This window comes from Jaculus jaculus, unplaced genomic scaffold, assembly GCF_020740685.1.
Source record: "Jaculus jaculus isolate mJacJac1 unplaced genomic scaffold, mJacJac1.mat.Y.cur mat_scaffold_158_1_51934_arrow_ctg1, whole genome shotgun sequence".
In the NCBI taxonomy this organism is placed as follows: domain Eukaryota; kingdom Metazoa; phylum Chordata; class Mammalia; order Rodentia; family Dipodidae; genus Jaculus; species Jaculus jaculus.
The window spans coordinates 15,563-29,300 of NW_025423421.1; the positions used below are offsets into that span (position 1 = coordinate 15,563).

Sequence of the window (13,738 nt, forward strand, 5' to 3'; positions counted from 1 at the left end):
AAGCCATCTCTCCAGCCCATCAATACCTTTTAAAAAAATATTTTATTCTTATTTATTTATTTGACAGAGAAAGAGGGAGAGAGAGAGACAGAGAGAATGGGCATGACATGGCCTTCAGCGACTGCAAATGAACTCCAGATGCATGCTCTCCCTTGTACATCTGGCTAACAAGGGTCCTGGGGAATCAAACCTAGGTTGGCTTTGCAGGCAAATGCCTTAATTGCTAAGCAATCTCTCCAGGCCTGAATGCCTTTTTTTAATTTTAAGAAATTACTTATTTGAGAGCCAGGGTTGGTGGCACACGCCTTTAATCCCACACTCAGGAGGCAGAGGTACAAGGATCGCCATGAGTTCAAGGCCACCCTGAGACTGCATAATGAATTCCAGGTCAGCCTAAGCTAGAGTGAGACCCTACCTCGAAAAACAAAAGAAAGCAAACACCCCCCCCCACAAAAAACCATAAAAAATATTAATTTGAGAGGGGGAGGGACAATGGGCACTCCAAGGCCTCTTGCCACTGCAAACAAACTACAGACAAATGAGCTAGTTTGTGCATCTGGCTTTACATGGGTACTGGGGAATTGAACCTGAGCAAGTGTTGTAAATGCTGATCCATCCCTCCAGCCCCACCTTTTAATTAATTAATTAATTAATTAATTTATTTATTTATTTTTGAGGCAAAGTTTCACTGTAACTCAGGATGACCTGGAAGTCACTCTGTAGCCCAGGCTGAGCTCAAATTCCTGGTGAATCTCTTACTTCTATCACTGCATTTTATTTTTTATTTTATTAAAAAATATTTTATTACTTGTTTATTTGAGAGATGGACAAAGAAGAAGAAAGACTGGCAGATAGAGAATGGGCATGCCAGGGCCTCCAGCTGCGGCAAACAATCTCCAGACTCATGGGCCACTACGTATCTGGCTTACCTGGGTCCTGGGGAACTGAACCTAGGTCCTTTCGGCTTTGCAGAAGAGTACATTAACTGTGAAGCCATCTCTCCAGCCATTATATTTTATTTATTTAAGAAAGATGCAGATAAGGCGGGTGTAGTGACATTAGAGCTGGGTATGGTGGTGCAGGCCTTTAATCCCAGCACTAGGGAGGCAGAGGTAAGATGATCGCTGTGAGTTCAAGGCTAGCATGAATTCCAGGTCAGCCTAGGCTAGAGTGAAAAACAGAAGATAACTACAGAAATAAGTAAGATTAAACAAATCGACTAGGTAGATATCTCCCTGGGGTCAAAAACCTCGCCAGTTCTTTTTTTTAAAGGTACTTATTTATTTGAGACAGAGGAAGACAGGGAGAATGCAAGGCCCAGGGCCATGAGCTCCACATGCATGCGCCACCTTGAGCTTGGGCTTCTGTAGGTCCTGGGGAATTGAACCTCGGTCTTCTAGCTTTGCGGGTAAGCGTCTTAACCTCTAAGCTATCCCTTTTTTTTCTTTTATTGCAAGGACGGATTGCAACGCCCCTACCGGGATGGGAGGCCCGCTTGCACCCTCCCCTAAGCGCGCCATCGGCTGGCGTCCAGGCTGCGCGCGCCAGCGTCCCTGCGCAGGCACCGCCCTCCCGCGCGTGCGCAGACGCCGCCCCTCCCCGCGCGTGCGCAGAGGCGGCCGGCCCGCGGCGGGGTGGACTTGGCGGTTTGCGCGGGCGCGTGGGAGCGCGTCGGAGCGGCTCTGCGGCTCGCCCGGCGCCACGGTGGAGAAGGAGGAGGCCGGCGGCGGCATCAGTGAGGAGGAGGCGGCGCAGTATGACCGGCAGATCCGCCTGTGGGGCCTGGAGGCTCAGAAGCGGTGAGCGGCGGGGGGCCCGGGGCCGCCAGGCGGGCGCGGCGCGGCTGGGGGCTGAGGGGGTCCTGGGCGGGCGGAGCGGACGGATTCGGGGGCCTGGGTCTCGTAGCGCTCGGCAGACGGCCGGGGGTGTGGGTCTTAAGGACGTCGGTGGAGCTGGGGACCTCCGGAGCTCGTGGCGCGCCGGCCTCCGAGGGGGGCGTGGGCGAGTCCCGAGCGGGCAGGTGGATTCGAACTCGCATGGCGCGCCAGGAAGGGGCGGCGGGAGGCCGTCCTGGCGAGTGACGCCTTTAGGTCATCGAGGGGGCCCGGAGATGCCCTGCGCACGGTGACCGGGCCACCTAGTTCATTCATTCCGAGGTCCCGAGCGACTTGGCTAACACTACGGGCGGGAGCGTGCAGTCGTGGGCGGCCCGAAGGGAACTGGGCCTCGGTGGGGGGCGGTGAGAAGCAAAGCCCCCTCCCCACGTCAAGGGACGTCTGCCGAGGCTCGGCCGGGGGAGACAAGAGGTTCCTGGGGTCCAGGTGCGAGGGTGGCCAGAGCGGGACCGGTGGAGGAGAGATGAAGAGTCAGTCACTGAGCTCTTGCCACAGGTGATCCTTGAGCATTTATTAAGAGAATATTTTGTTGCACTCGGGAGGCAGAGGTAAGAGGATCGCCGGGAGTTCGAGGGCACCCTGAAACTACACAGTGAATTCCAGGTCAGCTTGAGGTAGAGAGAAACCCTACCTCTGGGGGTGTGAGGGGGGAGAGTATACACACACACGCACACACACACACACACACACACACACACACACATATAATTCTTCATATATATGAGATGGCTTAGTGGTTCAGGTGCTTGCCTGCAGTCTAAGGACCCAGGTTCGATTTCCCCAGTACCGACATAAGCCAGATGCACAAGGTGGACAATGCATCTGCAGTTCATTTATAGCAGCTAGAGGCCCCGGTGTGCCTGTTTCCTCCCTCTCATCTCTGTTTCTTTCTCAAGTAGGTAAATTAAACGTAAAAATAAAGGGCTGCTGAGAGATGGTCAAGGTTAAGGTGCTTTCCTGAAAAGCCAAAGGACCCAGGTTCAATTCTCCAGGATCCATGTAAGCCAGATGCACAAGGTGGCACAGGGAGTTAGCTTCTTTCTCTCTCTCAAAAATAACTAAAGGGCTAGAGGGATGGTTTAGTGGTTAAGGCGTTTGCCTGCAAAGTCAAAGGATCCAGGTTCGATTCCCCAGGACCCATGTTAACCAGATGCACAAGGGGGCACACCCACCTGGAGTTATTTGCAGTGGTGCATCTATTCTTTCTCTCGCTTCCTTCCTCCCTCTTTCTCTGTCAAATAAAAAATATTTTAAAAAAGAAAAAAAAAACAAGAAAAGGGTTAAAAAATAAATAAATAAAAATAAAAAACTAAAATAAAATAAAGCCGGTCTTGGTAGCACATGGCCTTTAGTCCTAACACTTGAGAGGCAGAGGTAGGAGAATTGCCTTGAGTTCAAGGCCACCCTGAGATTACTTAGTGAATTCCCGGGAAGAATATTTCTATTTTCTTTTCAAAAAAATTTTTTATTAAGCTCCATGACTGTAAACAATATCCCATGGTAATGCCCTCCCTATCCCCACTTTCCCCTTTTAAAATCTGTTCTCCATCATATTCCCTCCCCCTCTCAATTAGTCTCTGTTTTATTTTGATGTCATGATCTTTTCCTCCTATTATGAAGGTCTTGTGTAGGTAGTGTCGGGCATGGATATCCAGGCCATTTTATATGTGGAGGGAGTACATTGTAAGGAGTCCTACCCTTCCTTTGGCTCTTACATTCTTTCCGCCACCTCTGGAAGAATATTTCTAGCATAGAGAATGTTAAATTCCAAAACCACCTTGCCCCATTGTGCCTAGCAAGTTAAAGAAAAAAGATGAGGGGGCTGGAGAGATGGCATAGCGGTTAAGCGCTTGCCTGTGAAGCCTAAGGACCCCGGTTCGAGGCTCGGTTCCCCAGGTCCCACGTTAGCCAGATGCACAAGGGGGCGCACGCGTCTGGAGTTCGTTTGCAGAGGCTGGAAGCCCTGGCGCGCCCATTCTCTCTCTCTCCCTCTATCTGTCTTTCTCTCTGTGTCTGTCGCTCTCAAATAAATAAATAAATAAATTAAAAAAAAAAAAAAAAAAGATGGCAGCCAGGCGTGGTGGCACACGCCTTTAATCCCAGCATTCCAGAGGCAGAGGTAGGAGGATTGCTGTGAGTTAGAGGCCACCCTGAGACTACATAGTGAATTCCAGGTCAGCCTGGGCTAGAGTGAAACATTACCTCGAAAAACCAAAAGAAAAGAAAGAAGGTGGGTAGATGGGCTAGGGAGATGGCTTAACAGTTAAGGTGCTTGCCTGAAAGCCAAAGGACCCAGGTTCAATTCCCCGGTACTCACATGAGCCAGATGCACAAGGTGTCACATGCGTCTGGAGTTGGTTTGCTGTGGCTGGAGGCCCTGGCGTGTCTGTTCCTAATTTCTTTTTGTCTCAAATAAATAGAAAAAAATAAAAAAGAAAGGAGGTGGCTGGAGCCAAATGAGTTGAGAGCTATGATTGCAAGTGTGCTGAGTTTTTATTTTGTTTGTTTTTCAAGGTAGGGTCTCCCTGTAGCCCAGGCTGGCCTGGAATCCACTGTGTAGTCTCAGGGTGGCCTCGAGCTCAGTGAACTCACCTTGATCCTCCTACCTCAGCCTCCCAAGTGTTTGGATCAAAGGTGTGTGCTACCACAGCTGGCCAAAACCGTATCTTCTGAGCAACAGGGGAAATCTGAATACTCATCCCTAGCCCATTTTATTGATGGGAACAAACTCTGCCAAAGTCATGCACCAAGTAAGTTGAAGAAACCACGTGTGACACTAAGTGAACAGCTTCAGGCTCACTGCTATTTCTGTAACAGACACTTCCACAACAGGGAGAAGCAGTAAGTTGGCAGCTACGTATGCTTTTTTTTCCTTTTTCTTTTTTGATTTAGGGTCTCTCTCCAACCCAGGCTGACCTGGAATTTGTTATGTAGTCTCAGGCTGGCCTTGAACTCACTGTGGTCCTCCTACCTCTGCCTCCCGAGGCTGGGATTCAAGGCGTGCACCACCACGCCCGGCTCTTCCTCATTTTTATTCAGTCCATGACCCTACCCCATTTGTCATACTGTCCACCAAGGTGAATTTTCCCTCTTCAGTTAAATCTTTCTGTAAACATCCTCATAGAGACCCCCAGTGGTGTGGTTCCCTGGTGATTGTAAATAATCAAGTTGCAGTGAATATTACCCACCACAGACGGCTTGCAGAAAAGTATTCCGGTTGGGTTTTGGAGCCTGGTAATGCTCGACTAGGCTAGGGAGGAAGAGGAGGTGCAGGCCAGGGGCGTACTGCTGTGACTTTCACATCTGGAGGCGGGAAAGTGAAGGCAAGCTTGGCAGTGACTAGTCTTGTAACAGCAAGAAGTAAAGGTGGTAAACTGGAATAAAGGGCTGCAGAGGTGGCTCAGCAGTTACAGGGCTTGCCTGCAAAGCCTATCTGCTTTTCTTTTTTAATTTTATTTTTATTATTTGAGAGAGAGAGGGTGGGAGGGAGAGAATGGGCACGCCAAGGCCTCCAGCCACTGCACATGAACTCTAGATGCATGCACCACCTTGGGCATCTGGCTTATGTGGGTCCTGGGGAATTGAGCCTCAAACCAGAGTCCTTTGTCTTCACAAGCAAGCGCTTAACCACTAAGCCATCTCTCCAGCCCCGCATCTGCTTTTTTTTATCTCTCAAATAAGTAAAGTAGTATAGAATCAGTTCTGAGTGACTTTTTATTTATTTGAGAGTGAGAGAGCAGAGAACATGCTAGGGCCTCTAGGCTTACCTGGGGACTGGGGAATTGAACCTGGGTCCTTAGGCTTCACAGGCAAGAGCTTTAACCACTAAGCCCTCTTTCTAGCCCTTAAATGTCAGCTTTAGGGCTGGAGAGATGGCTTAGCGGTTAAGCGCTTGCCTGTGAAGCCTAAGGACCCCGGTTCGAGGCTCAACTCCCCAGGACCCACGTTAGCCAGATGCACAAGGGGGCACATGCGTCTGGAGTTCGTTTGCAGTGGCTGGAGGCCCTGGCGTGCCCATTCTCTCTGTCTCTGTCTGCCTCTTTGTCTGTCACTTTCAAATAAATAAATAAACATCAAAAAATTTAAAAAAAAATGTCAGCTTTACACTTGCTGAACTGGGGCGGTCGCTCAGTTGGTAGAGCGCCTGTCTAGAATGTCCAGTGCCCTAGGTTTGAGCCCCAGCACCTCATAAACCAGGAGTGCTGGTTCACGCTTGTAATCCCAGCGCTTCAGAGGTACAGGCAGGAGGATCAGAACTTCACATCATGCTCCACTACAGAGCAGCTCCAGGCCAGTCTGCGCTACTTGAAACCCTGCCTGAAAATAAGACTCTTAGTCTTAATTGCATCTAAGTGCTCATAACTATTAGAGCCATATTTGGAAGAGTTCCTTACATTCTCCCAAATACTGGTACTTAGATGGAATTGACTTGTTACATAAATCAGGAGCAAATATACTGACTAGCAGAACTTGAATTTATATGAGATTGTTTTTTATTTTTTTGATTTTTTGAGGTAAGGTTTCACTCTAGCTCATACTGACCTGGAATTTACTATGTAATCTCAGGGTGGCCTCGAACTCATGACGATCTTCCTACCTCTGCCTCCTTAGTGCTGGATTAAAGGCATGCGCCACCACGCCCAGCTCTTATTTTATATTTATTATTAATTTTTTGTTTGTTTTTTAAGAAAAAGAAAAGAAAGGAAAGAGGGCTGGGATGATGGCTTAGCAGTTAAAGGGATTTTTTTGCAAAGCCTGCTGGCCCAGGTTCAGTTCCCCAGCATCCACATAGAGCCAGATGCAGAAAGTAATGCATGCACCTGGAGTTTGTTCACAGTGGCAGGAAGCCCTGGTGCACTCATACTTACTCTCAAATAAATGGATAAAGTATTTTTTAAGCCGGGTGTGGTGGTACACTCCTTTAATTCTGGCACTTGGGAGGCAGAGGTGGGAGGATCCCCATGAGTTTGAGGCCACCCTGAGACTACATAGTGAATTCCAGGTTAGCCTGGGCTAGTGTGAGACACTATCTCAAAAAAAAAAAAAAAAAAAAAGCCACAACAAAACAAAACCATGCACACACACACATTTATTTTTACAGAGCTTGGTGTGGTGGTGCATCACCATGAGTTCAATGTCACCTTGAGACTACATAGTGAATTCTAGTACAGCCTGGGCTAGAGCGATACCGTACCTTGATTTAAAAAAAAAAAAAAAAAGCTCAAAAGTGGGCTGTAGGCATGGCTCAGTGGTTAAGGTGCTTGCCTACAAAGCCTAACGACCTTGGTTTGTTAAGTTGCCTGCCTACAAACCTAATCATCTGTGTTTAATTCCCTAGTACCCATATAAAGCCAGATGCACAAAATGGCACATGCATCTGGAGTTTGTTTGCAATGGCTAGAGGCCCTGGCATATCCATTCTGTCTCTCTCTTGCTCTGTCTCCCCTTGCAAATAAGTACATTAAAAAAAAAAAAAGCTAAAAGAGCCTGGCATGGTGGTACACTCAGGAGGTAGAGGTAGGAGGATTGCCATGAGTTCAGGGCCACTTTTAGACTATCTCCAAAGAGAAGATAAGAGAAGAGAAGAGGAGGGGAGGGGAGGGGAGGGGAGGGGAGGGGAAAGAATCTAAAAATATTTTCTACTGCAATACAAAGAGAACCACAAGTTGGCAGACTTAATGTTATAGCCATCTTTTTTTTTGGTGAGGGGTTTCAAGGTAGGGTCTCCCTCTAGTTCAGGCTGACCTTGAATTCACTATGTAGTCTCAGGGTGGCCTTAAACTCATGGTGATCCTCCTACCTCTGCTTCCTAAATGTTGGGATTAAAGGCATGTGCCTGGCAACAATTTTTTATTTCTATGTGTGAGTGCACGAGAATCAAAATTTGGAGAATTAGGCATACCAGGGCCTCTTACCCCTGCCAGTGAACTCTAGACACATGTCTGGCTTAATGTGGGTACTTTGACTGTTGAGCGGTCTCTCCCCAGTCCCCACAGAAGCATTTTAAAAAGGAAAATAAAACCTAGGGGGAAAAACCCTGTATTTGCTGAGTATACTGCCCTCTAGAGGCAGGAGCAGGTCATCTGCAGGAAGGCTAGTATAAGAACACTGGTCTGGGACACTTCCTAACTTTAGTGGCCCTTGGTGTGGACAAATGAACCGCCCCTCCCCTGCCCTCCAGCCATCACCTCTGGTTCTGAGAATCCGAGAATAGGGGCCTCACACATACTGCGAGGTAGGTGATCTGATGCCGCATCAGAAGAGGGCTGAGGCCAAGTGTGATGGTACACACCTTTAATCCCAGCACCCGGGTGCTGAGCTGAGGTAGGAGGATTGCCATTCGTTTGAAGCCAGCCTGGGCTAAAGAGTGAGCTCCAGGATCCGCCTGGACTGTCTTGCTTTGCTGGGCCGGGGCCGGTGGGGGGAGTAAATAAAAAGAAGGCGGCTAGCTGGGCTTGGGTCTGGCCACCATCTCTGTTTACAGAAAAGCAATTTGAAGGAAAGAAAGTGACATCACTGGCCTTGTACTTAGTTGGGAGAATGTAGAGTCTTCAGAGCCCATGCCCTCAGCCAGCTCACTGCAGGGCTTCGCTCGGAATAAATCAGGGATGGGAAGAGCAGGTTTCTGGCTTGGCTAACTAGGTGGCTGGTGGGTGGCTTATAAACCGATGGCAAATACGGGAGCTATCAATCACAACAGGCTGATGACATATCCCAGGGGATGTGGTGAATTGAATAGATGACTAGAATAAGACCCTACCTTGTGAAAGCAAAGAAAGAAACTAGACTGACGACGAGAGCACTGGAGTCTCTAGCTGCTGCAAATGACTCCAGATGCACGCGCCACTGTGCATTTGGCTTTACGTGGGTACTGGGGAACCGAACCTGGGTCTTCAGGCTTTGCAGGCAAGTGCTTTAAGTGCTGAGCCATCTGTCCAGCCCTGGACCCCCTCTACTTCCAGGCTAGCCTCGAACTTGGGAACCCTACCTCTGCCTTCCTAGTACTGGGATTAAAGGCGTGCACACCACATGCCGTTCTTTATGGCGTTTTCATGCATGTCTATAATGTATTATCGTATTCACCCCTCCCACTGTCCCTCTTCCCACTCCTTGTGTGTGGTGCTTGCACTGGATATGCCCACACAGCACCCACGTGCCCAGGCGGCAGCTGGAGCTGAGCACCAGGGGTCTCGCTCTGTTGTTGGTCTGGCCTTTTTTTTTTTTTTTTTTTGGTTTTTCCAGGAAGGGTCTCCCTCTAGCCCAGGCTGATCAGGAATTCACTATGTAGTCTCAGGGTGGCCTCGAACTCACCGCGATCTGCCTATCTCTGCCTCCAGAGTGCTGGGATTAAAAGTGTGCACCACCACACCTGTCAGCTCAGCCCATTTTAATTTGAGCTTGAGTGGAATTTTTTTTTTTTTTTACTGACTTTAGAGCTTGCTATTGCTTTTTCATGAGCTCTGGTGCTTCTTAGATCTTTGCTCCCCTGTGGGATTGGGGTTACGGGTAAACATGGAAGACCTTACGCCTAGTAAGGCCCTTATGCTTGCACAGGAAGTGCTCTTAGCCTCTCAGCCATCTCTCCAGCCAGAACTGCATTTTTTTTTTTTTTTTGAGGTAGGGTCTCACTAGAGCGCAGGCTGACCTGAAATTCAGTATGTAGACTTAGGGTGGCCTGGAACTCATGGTGATTCTCCTACCTCTGCGTCCCAAGTGCTGGGAGTGCGTGCCGCCGCGCCCGGCTGTAGTACTGCATCTTTTAGGCTACTCCTGATTTGCCCTGAATGTTTATGGCTTGACACATTGTGTATATTTAGTCAGTTCTTTGTTTTGTTAATAACTAAGCAAATTGGTCTGGAGAGATGGGTTTAGTAGTTACGGAGCTTGCTTGGGAAGATTAAGGATCCAGGTTTGATTCCCTAGTACCCACGTAAGCCAGAGGCACAAGGTGGTGCATGTGTCTGGACTTTGTCTGCAGTGGCTAGATGCCCTGTTGTGCTTCCTCAAATATTTTTTAAAAATCTAAGCAAATTAAACAGGAAAAAGAAAGCATGGACTTCTGTGTTTGGAGTAATTCCCCCTGGAAAACACAAGGGGGCGCTCCCTAACCATCAGTGGCCAGTTCAGAAGCATTAAAAATCCTGTGTTAAAGCCTCAGAATGGAGCCCTGCGTGCACGCCTTCAATCCCAGCACTGGGAAGCGGAGGATCCCAGTGAGTTCGAGGACACCTGAGACTACATAGTGAATTCCAGGTTAGCTGGGGCTAGAGTGAGACCCTACCCTGAAAAAACAAACAAACTAAAAGTGTATGTGTCTATATATATAATGTAAATTAATAGCTTCATTAGGAATGAGGCAGGGAGTCTGCTGTAGGCCAGTTGCATGGGAACAGTAATACAATTTGATATCTGTTTTAGCATCTTTTCAAATAAGTTGTCTTTGAGATGCACTTTCTAGAAAACCTCAAAATTTATTTGAAAACTTCTTCCTAGGTATCTCCAGAAGGTGCTGGAGCTCAGTTCCTGATTCGTACTGGGTCTGTTGGCCGAAATAGAGCTGAAGCCTCCTTGGAGCGAGCGCAGAATCTCAACCCCATGGTGGATGTGAAGGTGGACACTGGGGACATAGAGAAGAAGCCCGAGTCATTCTTCACTCAGTTTGACGCAGTGAGTGTCCGCAGACTGCTGATCCTGCTGGGGTGATTCACGAAAGTCAGGCGCTGATGAAAGTCAGAATGGGAGCTGATGCCTGTAATCCCAGACCTTGGGAGGCAGAGGATTGTTGCATGTTTGAGCTAGCCTGTTCTACATAGTTGTAGCGTTCTAAAGCACTCAAATTAGAAATTCTGAGCTTTTCCCACGTGCTTTGAAAATACTTACTTGAGGGAGAAGGAGGGAGGATGGCACGCTGGGGCCTCTGGCTACTGCAGCGAGTTCCAGACACGTTTACAGCTCTGTGCATCTGACTTACGTGGTATTGGGGAACCGGACCTAGGCTGTTAGGCTTTGCAAGCAAGTGCCTTTAACCACTGAGCCATTGCTCAGCCCTCACGTGCTTTTATGAGCTGCTCTGCCCAGGTTGGTAGGTGGGTCCAGCGTGTTGGCCCCTTGTGGCTGTTGTGCTATGCTGTGTGCAAACTCCTCCTGTGAGTGGCACATGTTCCCCTGACTAGGTGTGTGCCACCTGTTGTGTTTTCTTTCCAGAATCTGCAGAGCTTGGATACATGCTCTACTGCAAGTGTTTTCCCCTGAAATCGCTATTGGCTGATTAATTTTGGTGCCAGAGGCACTTTTTGTTGTTGTTAGAAATAGCAGGCTACAGGGTTTTTTTTTTTGTTTTGTTTTTTGTTTTTTTTTTTTTGGTTTGTTTTGTTTTTTTTCGAGGTAGGGTCTCACTTTAGGTCAGGCTGACCTGGAATTCTCTATGTAGTCTCAGGGTGGCCTTGAACTCATGGTGATCCTCCTACCTCTGCCTCCTGAGTGCTGGGATTAAAGGTATGTGCCACCACACCTGGCTTATTTTTTATTTTATTTTTATTTTTTTTGAGACAGGTTCTCATGCATCCCAGGTTGGTCTTAGACTGGTTATATAGCCAGAGGTGATGACCTTGAACTGCTGATCTTTCTCCTTCCACCTCCAAGTGTTGCAATCATAGGCATGTGTCACCACACATGGCTCTTTCATTGTTTTATTTATTTGCCAGCACAGAGAGCGTGAGAGCGAGAGAGACAGAGAGGAGAGAAAGAGAATGGGCATGTCAGGGCCCAGCGCCCTTGCAAACAAACTTCAAACATACGTGCCACTATGTGCAGCTGGCTTTACTGGGGTCCTGGGGGATTGAACCCAGGCCTTTAGGCTTTGCAAGCAAGTGCTTTTAACTGCTAAACCATTTCTCCATCCTCAGATTCTTCTTTTAATTTTTCGTTTTTCGAGGTAAGGTCTCACTCTAGCCCAGACTGACCTAGAATTCGCTATGTAGTCCCAGGGTGGCCTCGAACTCATGGCAACCCGCCTACCCCTGCCTCCTGAGTGCTGGGATTAAAGGTGTGCAGCACCATGCTCAGCTAGGTTCTTTCTTTACTTTTCTCTCTTTCTTCTTTCTTTTCTCCCTTTTTCCTTTCCTTCCTTTTTGCATGTGCATTGTGTGTGTGTGTGGGTGGGTAGGTGGGTGCACATGTATGTACGGAGGCCAGAGGACAGCCTTGGGTATTATCTCCAGGTACAACATTTGTGTTTTTTTTTTTCATTATGGAGCCTCAGGGTGGCCTCATACCCACACTGATCCTCCTCCCTCTGCCTCCCTGATTCTGGAATTAAAGGTGTGTACCACCACGCCTGGCTACAGAGGGCCTCTAGGTGCTGCAAACAAACTCCAGATACATGTGCCACTTTGTGCGTCTGGCTCTATGTGGGCTCTGGTGAATAGAATTTAGGTCATCAGGCTTTTCAGGCAAGCGCCTTAACCACCGAGTCATCTCTCCAGCTCCATCCACCATTTTGAGATAAGGCCTCTGGCTCTCTCCTTCACTTGGAACCCCCAAATCAGGCTAGACTGGCTGGCCAGCGAGGGATCCTCCTACCACCACCCCCCAGTGCTGGGATTACAGGTGCATGCCATTGCAGCCAGCATTTTTATTTGTGTACTGGAGATCAAGCCCAGGTTCTCATGCTTGCAAGCCAAGGACATTACCTACTAAGCTATCTCTCTATGCCTGGCTCATTCATTTAAAAATTCCTGAGGGCTGGAGGGTTGGCTCAGTGGTTAAGGCACTTGACTGCAAAGCCTAAGGACCCAGGTTCAATTCTCCAGGACCCATGTAAGCCAGAGGCACAAAGTGACACATGCTTCTGGAGTTCATTTGCAGTGGCTGGAGGCCCTGGCACGCCCATTCTCTCTGTCTCTCTTCGCCAGGCCCCCACTCTTTCTCTACTTGCAAATAAATATTTAAAAAAGTTAAAAACCTCCCAATAGTGGAAGAGTTTGTAACATGAATTTTGTGTATCATTTCATTGGCTGATGGACACTCGGCTGATCCGTGTCGTGACTCCTGGAAACCCTGTTTCACGAGCATGAGAGTGCACCATCACGTGTGCAGTGTGCGCACGCCTGCTTCCTGCCCGGGCTTGCAGAGAAAGGAGCTTTTTGTGCCTCTTTCTTTTTCTTTTTCTTTTCTTTTAATCTACTTATTTATTTGACAGAGAAAGAGGGAGACAGAGAGAGAGAGAGGGGGGGGGGGGAGAATGGGCACACCAGGGCCTCCAGCCACCGCAAATAAACTCCAGATGCCTGCACCACCTTGTGCATCTGGGTTACGTGGGTCCTGGGGAATTGAACCTGGGTCCTTTGGCTTTGCAGGCAAGCAGCTTAACCGCTGACCAAGCTCTCCAGCCCTCTTTTTTTTTTTTTTTTTTCTTTTTGGTTTTCTGAGGTAGGATCTCACTCTAGCTCAAGCTGACCTGAAACTCACTATGGAGTCTCAAGGTGGCCTCAACCTCACAGCGATCCTCCTATATCTGCCTCCTGGGTGCTGAGATTGAAGGTGTGTGCCACCATGCCCAGTGTCCTCCAGCCCTCTGGGCCTCTTTCTACAGAGTGTGACTTTATAAACAGTTACGGATGGGGAAACTAAGGCACAAGAAGGCTAAGTCACAAGCAAAAGAGTAGCAAAGTTGAGCTTTGTATGTGCATGTGTGTGCGTGTGTGTGTACGTGTGTGAACGTGTGTGCACATGCATGTGGAGGCCAGAAGTCTGTTAGGGAAAGTTTTCTTTAGTCATGCTCCACCTTATTTTCTTTCTTTTGTTTTCTTGGGTTTGTTTTTTTTCTTTTTTTGGTTTCGGTT

General features: G+C 48.3%; 1 protein-coding gene across 1 annotated transcript in view; it reads left to right on the plus strand.

The window, feature by feature from the left end:
- Positions 1-1,662: 1,662 nt before the first annotated feature.
- Positions 1,663-13,738, plus strand: part of LOC123457252 (centrosomal protein CCDC61-like) — a gene marked incomplete at its 3' end in the record, with an annotated part of 33,610 nt that continues 21,534 nt past the window's right edge. The window contains exons 1-2 of the mRNA XM_045141218.1: positions 1,663-1,799; positions 10,389-10,562. The remainder of the gene's footprint in view (positions 1,800-10,388; positions 10,563-13,738) is intronic.